This window comes from Myodes glareolus, chromosome 2, assembly GCF_982192425.1.
Source record: "Myodes glareolus chromosome 2, mMyoGla1.1, whole genome shotgun sequence".
Lineage (NCBI taxonomy): Eukaryota > Metazoa > Chordata > Mammalia > Rodentia > Cricetidae > Myodes > Myodes glareolus.
This window is the reverse complement of record NC_142027.1, coordinates 12269157-12286761: the sequence shown is the minus strand read 5'-3', so window position 1 is coordinate 12286761 and position 17605 is coordinate 12269157. Positions and strand designations below refer to the sequence as shown.

Genomic DNA, 17605 nt, shown 5'->3' with positions numbered 1-17605 from the left:
CAGCCATTTTGTGACTTGGCTTAATAATTTTTTCGAATGAGACTTTGCTATACAGTATGACTCTCTGGTAACTCTCCCACTCCACAAATCCTCAATACTTTTCCACTCTTACTGAAACTTTTCATAAAACAAAGAGTAGCTGAACTATATATTTATGAAGGATTGCATATAGTTAGTATGGAATACTTGTTAAGAATCTCGTAACATGAAATAATTTATTAGCACAGTGTCACAAGAGCTGAACTGTGGTACTTGGCTGATAATGAGTGATGTCTTTCTGTATATGTGCTGCTTTACTGGTTGATGAATAAAGCTGTTTGGCCAATGGCTTAGAAGAATAAAGCCAGTTGGGAAACTGGAACATAGATATTTAGAGAGAGTAGATGGAGTCAGAAAGATGCCATGTAGCTACCTAAAGATACATGCTGAACACCAGAGGGAATCTTACTGATAGGTCACAGCCTCGTGAAAATACGCAGATTGATAAAACTGGGTTAATTTAAGATGTAACAGTTAGTTAATTAGAAACCTAAGCTATTGGCCAAGCAATGTTGTAATTAATACAGTTTCTGTATTATTATTTGAGTTTGAGCAGCTGGGAAATGAATGAGCAGTCTCCTACAAGCAGACTATACAGGCCCACATTTATGTGTTGAAAATAAATTAAGACACAGCAAAAGACAAATGCTTCAACATGACCCTTGGGGACATAGATGGCCTGCACACACACACACACACACACACACACACACACACACACACACAGACAGACACACACGCAGAGAGAGAGAGAGAGAGAGAGAGAGAGAGAGAGAGAGAGAGAGAGAATAAAACCATAAGCACATGGTCAGAAGACTTTACAGTGAGAGATTTTCTTTGCAAGCCAGAAAACTGAAAGTGATAGAATGAGCATGATTGTTCTTGCAAGAAATATATACAGAGAAGGGACAATGGGATGAGGACTTGAAGGAGTCAGTTCCTCTGGTACTTTTCCAGTTGAAATAACAGCTCAAGACAGATCCAGGTAATGCATACAAGACACAGTTCTTTTCTGGAGGAAAGTCGGTGTTTTGTTCTTACTTTCCACATACCACTTTTATTCCTTGTGAAACACAGCCGTATGATTTTACAATAAAGAAAATTGTGTTCATGGTGCATTATAGTTTCCCATACTATAAAAGTAAATAAGACCCAAAAATAACTAGGGAAAGCTTTACTTAAGCATAAGGTGATTCAGAAGGTGATTTAAAAACTTTACAGACTTTAAAAAAGCCCAGGCCTAAGCATTGAGAAGCTTTCATCTGCATCCTTGTAATGATTTAACACCTGTAGTCACCCAGGAGTCAGGATGCAGGCCTTTTACAACCACTTTGGCACAGTCATTCTTGAGAAGGCACCTCTGAGTTACAGTTATCAGCTCTGTCCCCTGCATTCTACTTAGTCTTTCTTGGAAACTCCCCTTCCTTCAATCTGATATCCCCACTTGACTCCCTGAGACATACACTGACTGTATATTTTCAGTTAATTTTGTTTCATTGCAAACATATCATCTCAGAAATCTCATGACCAGAGAGACCATTAGGACGTTCTCTCTACCCTAAACTACTCGCATGTTGAAGTTGTAACCTCTGAATGCTTTGGAAAATGATTGAGTTTGGAGATAGAATTTAAGTCAAAAAACATAAAGAAAGAAGACCTGATGAAGACACAGGGAGAAAACATCCATCTCACAGCAAAAGAAAAACCTCAGTAGGTAGTAAACTTCCTTACACCTTTACTTTCTTTAGGCCTAACTTCCAAAATTAAAAGGAATAAATGTTTGTCATTTAAGCTACAGTCTGATATGCTTTGGTACAGAAACTCTAGCAAACTAATAAGAACCATCTCCTGATACATTTATGTTTGTAAATTTGCAAACAAGTTTGGTGTTCCAGTGGTCTAAACAAAAGAAGTCTGACTAATGTTGACTGAGTTTTCTGTCCTGCCCGGTTCCCATAATCATTAAGTACCAAAGAAATCACACAGAAGTCTACTTTAGTTACAAACTGATTGATCCATTAGCTCAGGCTTCTTTATTAACTCTTATAACTTATATAACCCATTATTTTTGTCTGTGTTAGCCATGTGGCTCAGTTCCTTATTCAGTGGGGTCACATCTTGCTTCTTCTGTGTCTGGGCCAGGACTGCAGAGTAATGGGCTTCCTTCTTCCCAGAATTCTTCTGTTCTCATTGACCCACCTCTACTTCCTGTCTGGTTATCCTGTCTATACTTCCTGCCTAGCTACTGGCCAATTAGCATTTATTTAAAATATAATTGACAGAAAACAAACCGTTCTCCCACACCAGACTAGTACTTGATTAATGAGCATTTCATTTGTCCTATAGTTTTTAAGGTGAAAAATAACTAGTTAAGTATATGTACCCATATCTTTGTACAAAAACAATAAAAATAAGGTCTTACACTTAATGAATATATCTTTACTTATCATGCTTCTAAGACAGAACCTATAATTTTGAGATAGGCCTGTTACTTGTTCAGTTCTTAACATGATTTGGAATGAGCACTATTATTATATAGTTTACAGATAACTGTGGCAGAGAAGACATGAAAGGCACATTCACAAAGATAAGATGGAGTTAAAGACTAACTTCACCACCAAAAACATTAAGAGGCAGATGATGTTCTCTAATAATGCCAGAGCGGGAGGCAGTACTATATAATGTTTAATATGATGATGGTGGTGCATGTCTTTAATCCAAGCAGTCAGGAAGAACAGGCAAGTGGTATTTGAGTTTGAGGTCAGCCTGTTTCTATAGAGCAAATTCTAGAATAGTCAGTGAAACAAGGGCAACCCTATCTCAAGAACCTAGGGAAAACAAAAGACATAAAAATGTATTCAGTTAAACATAGTAACCCTTTAAATACAAAAGAAATAAGAAAAAGAGAACTTGCTCAAGAGCTACAGTGTTTCTTTAAGGAGCACATCTAACTATGCTGGAATGATCCAATATTAGTATGGTTCCTACGCAAGGATGACATTCAAATACGTGAAGGTTTCTATATCAAAAAGTGAAAAATGAGAAAGAGAGAGAAAGAGACAGAGACCATGAGAGAATACTTGATTTTTAATGCATACATTTTATTGGGCATAATAATAACAATAGAGAAAAGTCAAGATAAAATTATATAAGTAGTGAATAAACTTCATATTTCAAGATATCCATGAAAGATGTGACTATACATAGAGAGATCTCCTGAATTTACGAAAGAAAATTTCTGCACATATTTTAAAGGGAATAAAACACATGGTAGGATCTTAGAGAAGTGTGACAGATTTAAAGCAGGCATGGAAGGAAAATATTTATCCCTTCCTATGTCTAGGTTAACCAGCATTCCGGGGCTTTTTATATTTTTGCAACCAAAATACTGCATATCAGCCTTTCCATCACACAGTCTCATGCAGCTGCTCCAGGGGCTCCCTGCAAGATATGCAAACATATGTACTCTTGTCTGTGCCATACAGGTGACGCTTCTTTTACTTACTTTATATCTGTCAGGAACAGAAAGTCGTTTTCAACAAAACCAGAGTATTCCTTTCTTGATTATATTACAGTTCCTTTATATTTTTAGGAGCATACTTTGTACCATCAACAGTTTTATCAAAATCACCAATGCCCCCTTTGTCAGACAATCCAGCTGTTGATACTGATTTACTTCTTAGAACACCTTTCTCTTAACCATTATAGCACCATGCTTGGCTTCCTCTTTCTCGTCTCTTCCTTGCTAACACACTCTGCCCTCTCATTTATTCTACAATCCAGTCAATTGCTTCAGTGACTTGAATTGTCACTGTGTGCCAATTTTCAGTAATTACCTTGACCTTCAAAGTAGTTACTTGATTCCAAAGAATCTGAAAACTCAGTATATTTGTGGCTAAGGTCACCAGGAACAGATGCCTCCAGACCTGCTCTTCTTGCAGTTCATATTAAAACTAGATGCCAAGGACCAAATGACTTCTAAAGGTGCATGTGCAGTTATGTGCATGTGCATGCTTCTGCACCCAGTTGTGTTAGGGTCATGTGTGCTTGGAGGACGGAGAAGACACCAGGTGTCCTGCTTTATCACTTTTGACCTGATTCTCATGAGTCAGGGTGTTGAAATAACCAGGTTATCTAAGGCTACAACAATTATATTTTATTTATTATAAGGGGAAAACTCATGAAACAGGAAACTAGAAAGTCCAAGCACAGCAATGTCCTGTGGAAAAAGGAGTAGAGAGAGTGCACACACGGAGGTGCACACGTTTTATCCTGGATCTCAGCGAAGCCACGCCTTAACTAAGACCCACTTCTTAAAGATGAGTGGCTAACAAGGTTCCCCATCATTAGGGTTTCTAAATGAACCTGGACTTAGGCTGATGCCAACAAGCCACAGATTTTGGTGAAGGAGAATTGTCTGTATTCTGTCAATCATGTTTTAAATAAACGCTGATTGGCCAGGCAGGAGGTGTAGGTGGGAAAACCAGACAGGAAGTGGAAATGATGCAAGGAGAGCAGGAGAATTCTGGGGAGGAGGAAGTTGATGCCTCCCACTCCTGCCCAGATCTCCAAAGCAGCAGGATGTGAGCTGCCCCACTGAAAAAGGTACTGAGCCACATGGCTAACATAGATCAGAAAAATGGGTTAATCAAGATGTGAGAGTTAGCCAGTAAGAGGCTAGAGGTAACAGGCCAATCAGCTTTATAACTTACAGAGATCTGTGTGTGATTTTTCTCTGGGACTAAACAGCTGGGGGGCCAGGCAGGACAGAAACACAAACAAGCAAGACAGGCCCCATCATTGTTACAGAATGGCGCCCAACGTGGATAACTGAATCAACAGAAAGCCTGGGAACGCTTGGGAAAGATTAGAGTAAAGCATATCAGTTTTCAGACTTAGCAGGAAAAAAGCTGCGCTGTTTTAAAATGCTGGCTTTCTGGGCCGTCCTGCCAGGGAAAACTCTGACTCTTTCAAGCAGTCAGTTTGGACTATGGAGCTATGGTCACAATGTTTCAGCTTGCTTTCTGGCTAAGACCTTGAAACGCCTTAAGAGCTTTTGAGTGTTTATTCCTTAGCAAATGAAAGACTCAGGTGGTCAGAAAAAGAGAGATATACAGTAAAGAGAGATTCAAAGAGTAAGAAGACCTCTAAATGGTTTACAGTGTGTTAAAAATATATGCATGCTTGAAAAAAAAAAGATTTAAAGCCTTAAGATAAAAAATGAAAGAAAGTAGCTGGGTATGGTGATACACACCTTTAATCCCAGAATTGGGGAGGCAGAGACAGATGGATCTCTGGGAGTTCAAGGATAGCCTGGTTTACAGAGGGAATTCCAGGACAAAGATATGCAGAGAACCTGTCTCAAAAAGCCAAAAGTTAAAAGTAAAAATAAAAGAAATGGAGGTTAAAATAAAGCTGCATAAAGATGGAAAATATACAGAGAATCTTGGTACTGTTTGCTATTATGCTCTCTTTAAATTGTTTGAATGCTTATCTAAAAAAATGTCCATTTCTTTTACATTTTCCAACTTTGTGGCATATAAACTTTCGTAATAAGATCTAACGATTCTCTGAATTTCCTCTGTGTCTGTGGTTATGTCCCTCTTTTCATTTCTGATCTTATTAATTTGCATGTTCTCTCTGCCGTTTGATTAGATTGGATAGGGGTTTGTCGATCTTGTTGATTTTCTCCAAGAACCAGCTTTTTGTTTCATTGATTCTTTGGATTGTTTTCTGTGTTTCTATTTTGTTGATTTCAGCCCTCAGTTTGATTATTTCCAGTCTTCTACTCCTCTTGGGTGAATCAGCTTCTTTTTTTTCTAGAGCTTTCAAGTGTGCTGTTAAGTCTCCAATGTGTGCTTTCCCTATTTTCTCTAATTGGGCACTTAGTGCTATGAACTTTCTTCTTAGCACTGCTTTCATAGTGTCCCATAGGTTTGAGTATGTTGTGTCTTTATTTTCATTAAATTCAAGGAACACTTTAATTTCTTTCTTTATTTCTTCGTTGACCCAGGGATGATTTAGTAGTTGACTGTTCAACTTCCATGAGTTTGTTGGCTTCCTGGGGGTAGCATTGTTGTTGAATTCTAACTTTAATCCATGGTGATCTGACAAGGCACAGGTGATTACTAATATTTTTTTGTATCTGTAGAAGTTTGCTTTGTTACCGAGTATGTGGTCAATTTTCGAGAAGATTCCATGAGCTGCAGAGAAGAAGGTATATTCTTTCCTATTTGGGTGGAGTGTTCTATAGATGTCTGTTAAGTCCATTTGATTCAATACCTCCAATAATTCTCTTATTTCTCTGTTAGGTTTCTGTCTGATTGACCTGTCCATTGGTGAGAGAGGTGTGTTGAAGTCTCCTACTATTAGTGTGTGTGGTTTGATGACTGCCTTGAGTTCTAGAAGAGTTTCTTTTACATATGTGGGTGCCTTTATATTAGGGGCATAGATATTCAGGATTGAGACTTCTTCCTGATGAATTGTTCCTGTTATGTGTATGAAATGTCCATCTCCATCTCTTCTGATTGATTTTAGTTTGAAGTCGATTTTGTTAGCTATTAGAATGACCACACCTGCTTGTTTCTTAGGCCCATTTGCTTGGAAAACCTTTTCCCAACCTTTTACTCTGAGTAGGTGTCTGTCTTTGTGGTTGAGGTGTATTTCTTGTAAACAGCAGAATGTTGGATCCTGTTTTCGTATCCAGTTCCTAAGTCTGTGCCTTTTTATAGGTGAATTGAGTCCATTGATATTAAGTGATATTAATGACCAGTGGTTATTGACTCCGGTCATTTTTTTTGGGGGTAGTAGAGTGTATGTGTTTTCCTTCTTTGAGTTGTGCTTGTGAAGGGTCGCTAGATGTCTGAGTTACTGTAGGCAGTGTTGGCAATGTTGGATTCCTTGGGTTGTGATTTTCCTTCTAATATTCTCTGTAAGGCTGGATTTGTAGCTACGCATTGTTTAAATTTGTTTTTATCCTGGAATATTTTGTTTTCTCCGTTGATAATGAACAATAGCTTGGCTGGGTATAGTAGTCTGGGCTTGCATCCATGGTCTCTTAGTTTCTGCAGTACCTCTATCCAGGACCTTCTGGCTTTCATGGTTTCCATAGAGAAGTCTGGTGAAAGTCTGATAGGTTTACCTTTATAAGTTCCTTGACCTTTTTCCTTTGCAGCTCTTAATATCCTTTCTTTAATCTGAATGCTTTGTGTTTTGATTATTATATGGCGAGGTGATGCTTTTTTTCTGAATGTTGAGGAAGGAGCAACAGCTGCTAAAAGATACTTGCTTATAAATGCTGCAGAATCAATCCAAGATAGGTATTTTGAAAATACCTTGGCTTCAAAATTGAAGTCAAAAGGCATATTACTTTGGAGAAGAGATTTTTCTTTTTTTTCCACAGAAAATGAAAGGCTCTGGATTTATTCTGAGTTAAGAAAAATCATCTTTGACCAAGGGAGACCACCTGAGAAATCTCCAGTAGGAACAAATGGCCCAGATGTCTGAGTTCTTCATCCAGAACAGGTTCAAGACTGCTGTCTGACATGATCAAGACTCACAGGATACTTCAGTCAGGACTTGATCATAACTCTAAATTTTTCTTTAGGTCCCTATAAGATTATCAACGCCCCCAACCAGCTGGAAGTAGTCTGGACTTCTCTTCCCACATTCCCAAAAATGGACTATGGATGTTTTCCTTTGTTTTTCTTTGTTTAAAAAAAAAGAGGGGGAAGTGGTGTGGGAGAATTGTCTGTATTCTGTCAATCATGTTTTAAATAAACGCTGATTGGCCAGGCAGGAGGTGTAGGTGGGAAAACCAGACAGGAAGTGGAAATGATGCAAGGAGAGCAGGAGAATTCTAGGGAGGAGGAAGTTGATTCTTCCCACTCCTTCCCAGATCACCAAAGCAGCAGAATGTGAGCTGCCCCACTGAAAAAGTTACTGAGCCACATGGCTAACATAGATCAGAAAAATGGGTTAATCAAGATGTGAGAGTTAGCCAGTAAGAAGCCTGACCTAACGGGCCAATCAGCTTAATAACTTACAGAGTCCTTTGTGTGATTTTTCTCTGGGACTAAACAGCTGGGGGGCTGGGCAGGACAGAAAAACACAAACAAGCAGGCCCGCCATGTTATAAGATGTCCTCCTGTCTTTACCACTTTGCCACATTAACCACTCACAGTGTTCTGGTTACAGGAACAAATACACTTGGGTTCTATCATTTGAACATAGGAACTCATGTGTGTGCAGTAAGCACTCTGACACACTAAGCCATCTTTCCAGCTCTACACTATTCTTCTTTTGTAGTCTGTGCTGCAAAGATAAAGTTTAGAATGCAGATAACAGAAGCTCATTTTTGACAGTGTGTTAAATATGAACAATGTCTCTGTGTGTGTGTGTGTGTTGTGTGTGTGTGTGTAAGTGTGCCTTTGTATATGCATGCATGTGCGTATTAAGGCAGAGGCTGAGTGTTTGTGAATAGGTTCTACATTACAAATGAAGATGGTTATGATGTCAGCACATGTAAAATCAAGTTTACAATTTGGACTAAGCAATACTGTTTTTGCTGAATTAATTAGGTGATCAGTATGCATTAGAAGTTTGGAATGATGGATGACTAAAGAAACAGTAAATTGTGTGAAGAAATACTGGAGATCATGCAGAACATTATACATCCTGAAATTTGCAGACAAATGGATAGATCTAGAAAACATCATATTGAGTGATGTAACCCAGGCCCATAAAGACAAATGTCATATGTCACTCATAAGTAACCTTTAGACATAAAACAAAGAAAACCAGCCTACAATTCACAATCCCAGATAACCTAGATGACAATGAGGACCCTAAGAGAGACATACATGGATCTAATTTACATGGGAAGTAGAAAAAGACAACATCTTCTGAGTAAATTGGGAACATGGAGATCACGGGAGAGAGTTGAGGGGTGGGGGAGAGGAAAGGAGGGGAACAGAGAAAAGTATATAGCTCAAAAAATCAATAAAAATTTAAAAAAGAATTTATTAGTTGGTTTCATGATTCTAATAATATGAATCTATCCTCCACACTTTTCAAAGCAAAATCAGAACTCATTAGATAATATACTCAGAAGTAATTGATCCTTCACCAGCAAAATTATAATCAATATAATGTATATAACAATTAGATTTTTCTAAATTGAAATGTCTTCAAGAGAAACCTTAAAGACATTACTACTGGAGAGATTTTTCTTTTTCACAGAAATCAATGTAGAAAACTCAACTAACACATGAGCCTGATTCCCTGTGGTAACCAGTTAATCCACCTACTGTCCTTAGCTGCATAAGGATCAGTCAGCCTCCAAGTGTTTAATAATCCTTATTATGTACACAGTATGGTTCTAAGGGACAAGAATAAAAAAAGTATCTGGAAAGTATTTTTTCTGTGTACCTGACTTTGCTTTCTTCAGTGTTTCAGTTCATCTGTCTTGATTTCAGATTTCTGCCTTTCTTTTATGTTAGTGGTGGTATTCATGACACAATGACCTTTTAAATAATTTCTGATATTTGCTTCTATATAACTCTATATTGGGTTACCTATTACCCTTGGCTTGATATATAAAATTTTCTAGATGAAACAATTTATTAAAAACTAAAATGCTAATTCACCATAATTTTATAAGTGGCACCAAGATTTGAAGAATTTTGATATCAATGACTTTGATATCAATGATATCAATGCTACTGTTTAAGAACAAACTTGGAAATTAGTTTTCCCAGTAATTGTATTTTATCTTTCTTAGCTTTTATTTTATTAGTCTTTCAACTATTAGCTTTCTTTAGTCACCTTAACCTTTTGTTTACTGTAAAAGCTCTACAATTACATCCTTCCTAGCTATTAATCTGTAAATTCCTTCTTTCCCTCATGATCTTTTGTCTCTTGAACCACGTTGATGGAAGAGACTTTCCTTCACAGCTTATTTGGATTTTCCTATTTTAATGTAGCACATATTTACTTGAATGATCCATTTTAATGGCTTTGTCTACTATCTCATAACTAAGCATATTATAATCACAGGGGCATGACGGTTTTTTTTTTAAATTATGAGCTGAAGTTTTTAACTCACTAGACACTAAGAAGTACAAACTTCCATAACTACTATTGAGATCCATGTGAAAATATTTAATTCAAATTTGGATCAGTTCCACGCCACATATCACAGAGCCTAAATTAAATGCACATTTGTCACAAAATATGAAAAATGAAAATACAATGGAATAAGGAAATCTGTTGTTTCTGAATTGAAGACATCCTGCATTTCTGCTCCAACAGATAGCACACCACTTATTTGCGCGGATAATGCACCTGTAATCCCTGTGACTTTTTCATACAGATTAATGCAGTGGGCGGTTGTAGAAATATTATGAAACACTGGAACTGTTTACCAAAGCCAATGGTATTCAATCTGAGGGTGTTCTGTAAATACACTAGTAACCTATTTGAGAAGAAAGCCAATGGACTGCAATTGGAGCTAGTGACCATTTGAATTATTTGTTTCAAACCTAACTATTGTTTTTCCCTGTTCCTTGTGTATTCTTTTCGATATTAAGATAAAAGGGCAGCTCGTGTGCTTATCTGCGAATACACAATAGAAAAGTCTCTGTTGCATCTAGAATTTGCAGCACAAGAACTGACAAATATAATAGCCCTGAGAACATGGAACATAGCCACATTCACGGGAACCTTCTCTCAAGACGTTTCTAAAATGTCACTTCACAATCAGAGCCCGTGACAGCTATATGCTTGGAAGCATTCTCAACAGACTTGTTAGGCAGAGAATCTAGACTATGCTTTTCAGAGGAGTATCCATGAACCTGCAGTTAATGATGAGACCACAGCAGTTCTTAGCAAAGACCCTTTAAAAGTCTGGGAGACATGATGCTTGTGATGCTTGTTTATATGTATAGTGAGTGCTTTATCTAGTTTACTTCCACAGTGTTCTCACTTGTTTTGTTCTCACATTACATAAGACAATCATTACAACTGCTGGGCAACACTGAAAGATTGAATACTCTGACCCACAGGACAGCATAAATAAGTAGATATTATGGATCAATGTAGCTATCCCAACCTGGAGACTTTTAAACCCACGTTTATTTATTCAGAGGCTTCTCACATTTGATTTGTGTATTGTTGCTCCCTTCTTTTTCAGAAAACGTATGCAGATATTCACAGAAAGAAAGTGCCTATTTAGCATCTTATTGTTTTACTTTTTCTTATTCACTATCTGCAAATTCAGTATAATCTTTCTAATGAATAAACATTGCTTATCAACGTGTCAATCAAATAATCTTTGAATAGACAAAGTTGCTAATTTAATCATCAATCATCAGCTTTGACGTGAAATTTTGTAGTTTGGTGTCCAGCCACAAAAGGACAGAAATTAAGAACTGAGATCTGAAATATGTTCAGGAATCATAATGCAATTATTCATGAAGAAATATATGGGAGGATTTCTGATTGTCAAAAGATTCTGTTTTTTTATTAAAATAGGAATTATATTTTTCTACCAAGCACTGTAGTAATCAAAATACTCATTTCTAATAAGACATTTGAATTGTTAGTATAGCATTTAAAACATGCCTGCTGGATGTGTCAATCACTAAATAAAGCAAATTACCTTAAATATTATGCATTTATGAACACCAACCAGATGGATGAATTTTTTAATTTTTAAAGGATGTTGAGGGGTGAGTCACCACACTGTGGTACCAGTGTGAAGGTCAGATTTTAAGAGCTATCATTTCAAACATGGGATTCCATGGTTGGTTAGGTTTAGGAAACTTTGATTTAAACCTACTAAGTTTCTTACTACAATAATTCTTTGAGATCCTGAAAAGCTAATCATTACTTTTGAGTTGTAACAAAAGAACAGGTAGATACAACACAATTTGTAAAAACAAGTTAAGCAAAGAATTATTTCAAATGTCAATTCTTCATAGAATTTTTGATTGGAACAAGTTTTGAGAAATGCTTAAATTAATGATTTCAGTAGATTATTATAAAGCACATTTGAATAACACATGCTATGTGGTAATAGTTTTCACGACTGGACTGATTTCTGATTTATTTTCCTTATATTTAAAATGTCTAATGTTCACTGTTTTCTAAACTTAATATAGAATAAAAAATATTCATCTCTACTCTTCTGATTACAATATCACACAGACGTTCAAAATTCATAGGATTTCTTTGCGCATTAAAAAATCTTTTTAATTTGATTTGATTTAAATTCTGTGTTACCATTTGTTTATTTTATAAATAGTGTTCAGAGGACAATGACCAGATATTGTGTAACTTGCTTCCTTAAATCATTCTTTGTTGTAGTTAGAGTCTCAGTATATAAGGTCATAAGACCTCCCCGCTTTGTATTTCAGTCCAGTTCCTTGTTTTTGTGAATAAGAACATCTTAGATCCCCTTAGCTGGTGTGTGAATTCCCCACTTGTATTGATCCCAGGAATCCTTTTATATCAAACATTATATCATTTTCTTCCTGCCTACAGCTTAAAATACACCCAAGAAGCAACATCAAAATGGTAATAATTATGGTTTCAGATACAGACTTTAATCTATTTTTTTAAAATATCGTGTATGACATGAATGGAAGAACACAGTGTAGGCTGTAATGGCTGTCCATAGAATGATTTATGAGCTTCTGCTACACTCTTGCAAGGGTAATTTTGCTTACCAGACCCTAAAGATCAGTAATCAACACTCATTTCCTTCTACCTCCTTTATGAAACAGATCAACAATGCCCTTTCTCCTGTGCCCAGGGCTGCCACAGTCTTCCAATTTCTCTGTGAGCAAGTTCTGCCTTCAACTGCATTTTTGCATATGGTTTTCTCCGCTGTCTACATCTACGGAAATGGATCTATTGAAATAGACACCGGTTTTCCACGTTTCTTCTAGTAAAACGCTCTCTCTCTCTCTCTCTCTCTCTCTCTCTCTCTCTCTCTCTCCACTTTTCTTTCTCTCAGCATGAACATAATATGACTGATAAGGATGAGGCCCATATATGTGAATTACATATTCTGTTTTCCACAGAGCCCTTCCATTTGGGCAAGGACCAAGATTCATATTACTTCTTTGATGCAAAATCACCTTTGGAGGCACTCCTTGCTGACTGTTCTTTGGCACACCAGAAGGAAGCACCCTTTGGAAGAGTTAGGGTGTGGTCCTCATTGAAACATTCCATCACAGATGATGGGATTCAACACTGAACATCACTTCACAGATGATAGGATTCAACACTGAAATATTGAATGGAATCATATGTCATTAATGTGCTGCTTCTGCTGCTCTCACTATCATTGCAGTGTTGACAGGTACTTAATTTACCTTATTTTCCCTTTAAGTTTAGCAACATCTTTGTAAAATAAGTGTGGAATACCCACTTTGAGAATGGAACTGGATAACAATATGCTAAACTTTCTGCCCAGTATTATTCCACTATGTTTGGACTCAGGTTTGAATAATCCTTGTTTTAGATCAACTTTAATTTAAAATGAAGTTTCAGAATACACACTTAGGTCAACCTTCCAGTCATGTGAACCACTGTTATCTGTCCTATTATTTTAGTAGATCAGTGTTTTAATGACAACTTACACAAATTATAGGATTGTTTCTACATGCTCTTAAACAAAGGAAAACGAAATTGCTAAATCCAGGTTGGTTGCAAGTTTGCTCAAGATTCAGACTGCCCATTGGGGCTGAGGAACAGGCCATGTTTGGCCAACTCAAATCTAATTGATTAATAACTCATGTTCAGAGAATGAACAAAGGCAGAGGAAGCTTAGGACAGAAATGAGGGAGAAGGAATTAAGAGAGGGTTTGGCATTTTGTTGAGAGATTTAAGTCCTGTGTGACTCACTGAGTAAACACAGGTTGGGAGAGGCTAATTAAATAGGAAGGAAAATGATTCAGTTTGGTGTTGCAGGGACAAAAAGAATTAAAGAATAAAGGCATAAAATCAAGAGAAATTATAAATTGAATTCAGATATTATTTAATATGGTTTTAGAATATTTTCTGGAGCTATGGAGGTCACTTACGTTTATAAAAGTGAAAAATTTAATCAAAAGGATCCTCTATATCACTGAAATGTACACAAAAATCAATTTACTGCACTTTTATGTCTGTATATAAGTGTATATACATAAATATACGTGTACATTAACATTTTCATTCTATCAGGGACTGAGCCACATGAGAAAACTAAATAAACAAAACTAAAGTGAAAGATCTTACCTCATACTGCTTAATATCAAGAGAAAGAGAAACTTGATAAGTCTGCAGGTACTCACAGGATTGTTCTGGAGCAGGAAAGAAAATTTATCAATGATCCTAAATTAACTAATAAAATATATTTTTACAAATGCTAGCTTAAATATCAAAGAAAATTCTCTGAAAATTTCTTCTGAAGAATTATTTTGTTTGCTCACACTAACGAATAAATACATATGGTCTATTCTCTATTTTCACTGAGTAAAACGAATAATGTCACTTAGCTGTTAAGAAATACATCACTTAGAATTCTTAAAACTTAGAAATCAATCAACTGTGAATATCCTCATGAAAAAAATACCAAGAGCTTGAATTATCACCCAGCAAAATAGACTAAAAGAAACACAAAGTGTCACTAATAAATAGAATCATTGCATAATTTTAAAAATGGTCAATTTACCAAAAAGCATATGTTATAGATATGTGGACACTTATTGGCAAAGTATTAGAATTAATGTGATGAAAATGGGTAAGACATAAAGCAAAGAATAATCAGCCTACAATCCACAACTACAGAGATCTAGACAACAAGGAAGACCCTAAAAGAGAAATGCATGGATCCTCCTAAGAAGGAGAAAAGACAAGATCTCCTGAGTAAATTGGGAGCATGGGGAATAGGAAGAAGGGTAGAAGGGGAGAGGGGGGAGGGGAGGAAGGAAGGGGAGTGGGAAATTTATAATTCATTAAAAAATAAATTATAAAAAAGAAAATGGGTAGAAATGGATTCACAAAACACTCTGACATCCTAGCACCCTCTTCTCAATAATTTATGTAATAATGCATTAAAAATTAAAATAGATACAGAAAATTTGGACAATAACATAAGCAAACTTTGTATGTTTTAATTTTTAAGTTTTTGCTTCTGCCACAACATGCTGAGCAGGTCTTGAACAGTCTTCTTCAGATCATGTGTAGACATACACCAACTACATCCCACACTAGATCCTAAAGCACTGTGATGCGTATCAACTGATCTTGCAGTCTTGTGGATACTTCAAGCTGCAGACATATTAATGCATTGTTTACATTTAACAGGTCAAACTGTGGAAAATACACAGAATAAGCATGCAAAGCCTTCCACATTGGCTCCCGAGCTCTGAATTTCAGCTTGCCTCTAAAGAATTCTGTTTTCATGTACTTTTCAATTACAATTGTCTATATTTTATTGCAAGGTACAGTTTAAATTTTAGTTCATTTTTGCTAATGTTTCCACCGTTCTGTATATGGTAAACATAGTCTGTACACGCACACCAGACGTAATTACTTAACACGCCCCTGTCTTTTTCCTTTAACTGGATTAACATCTTTGTACTGTATGAGAGATGTTGTTCTTTATGCTTCTTGGGAATGATTGGGTAATAAATTACTCAGTAATGACTTGGCAAATGAGGGCTGCGATGGAAGATTGAATGCTACTCTTTGTGGTTTCCAGGCCTCAACTTACTTGTGCAGATATATTTTCAAGGCAGTTCACCTCCATATTTACAAAGACGTTTACACTAGTACAAGGTGACTCCAAACTTTAGATGGCTACAACTTGAGTGGGGGCTAACCTCATGATTAATTCTAAGTGTTTCCTTTACATTGTCTAGGGGTAAAAGCAGATGACAAATCAATAATGAGGATTATGAGCTTCACATCACCACACTGCTCTGAGCTCTTATGTCTTCTATAAGATACAGCTTTACTAGATGTCAGTAAATATGACTTTTGAATATATATTTTCCTCTCAGCTTGCAACTAGAACTTTGAAAGTGTTTCTATGACCCAAAGTGGTGGTGCACCTGAAGCTTGATGGCAGCACAAAATCTCACTTTAGACTTTAACCTAGGTCTTGAGTATTTACTGAAGTAAAATTGCATTTTTCCAGTGTTTATAAGTTAACTTGTACATAGTAAACAAATTATGAGACATTGCTATCTTTAAAGCAAGAATTTAGCCAAGAGTACAAATTGTCCCTTGTTCCTCCTCTAAAAAATATTCATTAGGAGGAGTAGATTATTATGAGTATGCAATGGTACGCCAAGTGGTGGTGGCACACACCTTTAATCCCAGCATTTGAGTGGTAGAGGCAGGTGATTCTCTGTGAGTTCGAGGCCAGCCTGTTCTACAAGAGCTAGTTCCAGGACAGGCACTAAAGCTACAGAGAAACTCTGTCTCAAAACACACACACAAAAACCCCAAACTAACAAACAAACAAAAAAACCAAAAAGCAATGGTAATATTTTTAATTATTTTTCCTGTTGTCCTTACAGAGGGGCATTTCAGTCCTTTAGCCTTCTACTTTTTGCATCTAGATATTTGTTAGTGGGTATTTACTCTTGATGACATTAAACGGCACAGGGACATGATAGCCCTTTAAAACCTGAGTCCTGCTAGCAGTGAAAACTGTTTTTTTCAATAGTCCAACAGAAAAGCAGAGTATACTGCAATAACACAGCCTCCTAAAAAAGACCCAATATTTGTTAATTCATTTTTGCTGATGCATCATTTGATATTATCTATAGTCAGTGTGGGAAACAGGATGTTACTATTCAGTGTTTCTTAATAAACACCGATCCCTAAATCCATCCTTTTCCACTTCTGTAAGGCAGTGGGCTTTGTTAATGGTTTAATGTTGGTGGTGCTTTTTTATATATTGTGTTAATTTTCTTCCTACATATGACATTTTTCTGTTTTGACAATTTTTTTAAAGATGTCCTGTATGCCATTTTAAAAGTTAAACATCCAGTCAAATATTTATTGATTTCACTGTTAAGATGGGTTGTCTTAAAGGGACTCTATTTCATCGATCAAGCAAAACAGCCGGCTGATTGATGGGATGTTTTGACATTCTATTGACATAGCATTTGTTAGTTAATTTCCCCTTTTATCGGGCTGAAAAAGTAAACAGAATAACGTGTTTAGGTTGACTCTATTTCTATGTGAGAACGCTCTTCATGTTTATCAAGTTGTTGACATTTTCATTATTCCCACACATTGAAGCGAGTTTGCTCTAACACATTTATATCTACTGTTAAATTTTCATTTTCAACAAGTCCCTACTCCCACCAGTTCAGGTGCAAATGAATTTATTACAAGGCTCATGGTTCTGCTATAGAAAACTGTGATCATATTAGTTTATAGAGCCAAAGAATTGATTGAAGAATTCTGTTCAAGATTTCCTTATAGTTAGAACAAAAGGTGTAAGGAAGCTAGTAGACCATATTCTTAAAATAATCCATATGCACAGCAGCCAAAAGCC

The 17605-nt window shown here is 36.4% G+C and overlaps 1 non-coding gene across 1 annotated transcript; it reads left to right on the top strand.

Annotated features, from left to right (window-relative positions):
- The first annotated feature begins 2965 nt into the window (after window positions 1-2965).
- Window positions 2966-3068, top strand: LOC148122909 (U6 spliceosomal RNA). Its single transcript, XR_015737340.1, has one exon. It is a non-coding gene; the product is annotated as a U6 spliceosomal RNA (small nuclear RNA).
- The last annotated feature ends 14537 nt before the right edge of the window (window positions 3069-17605 follow it).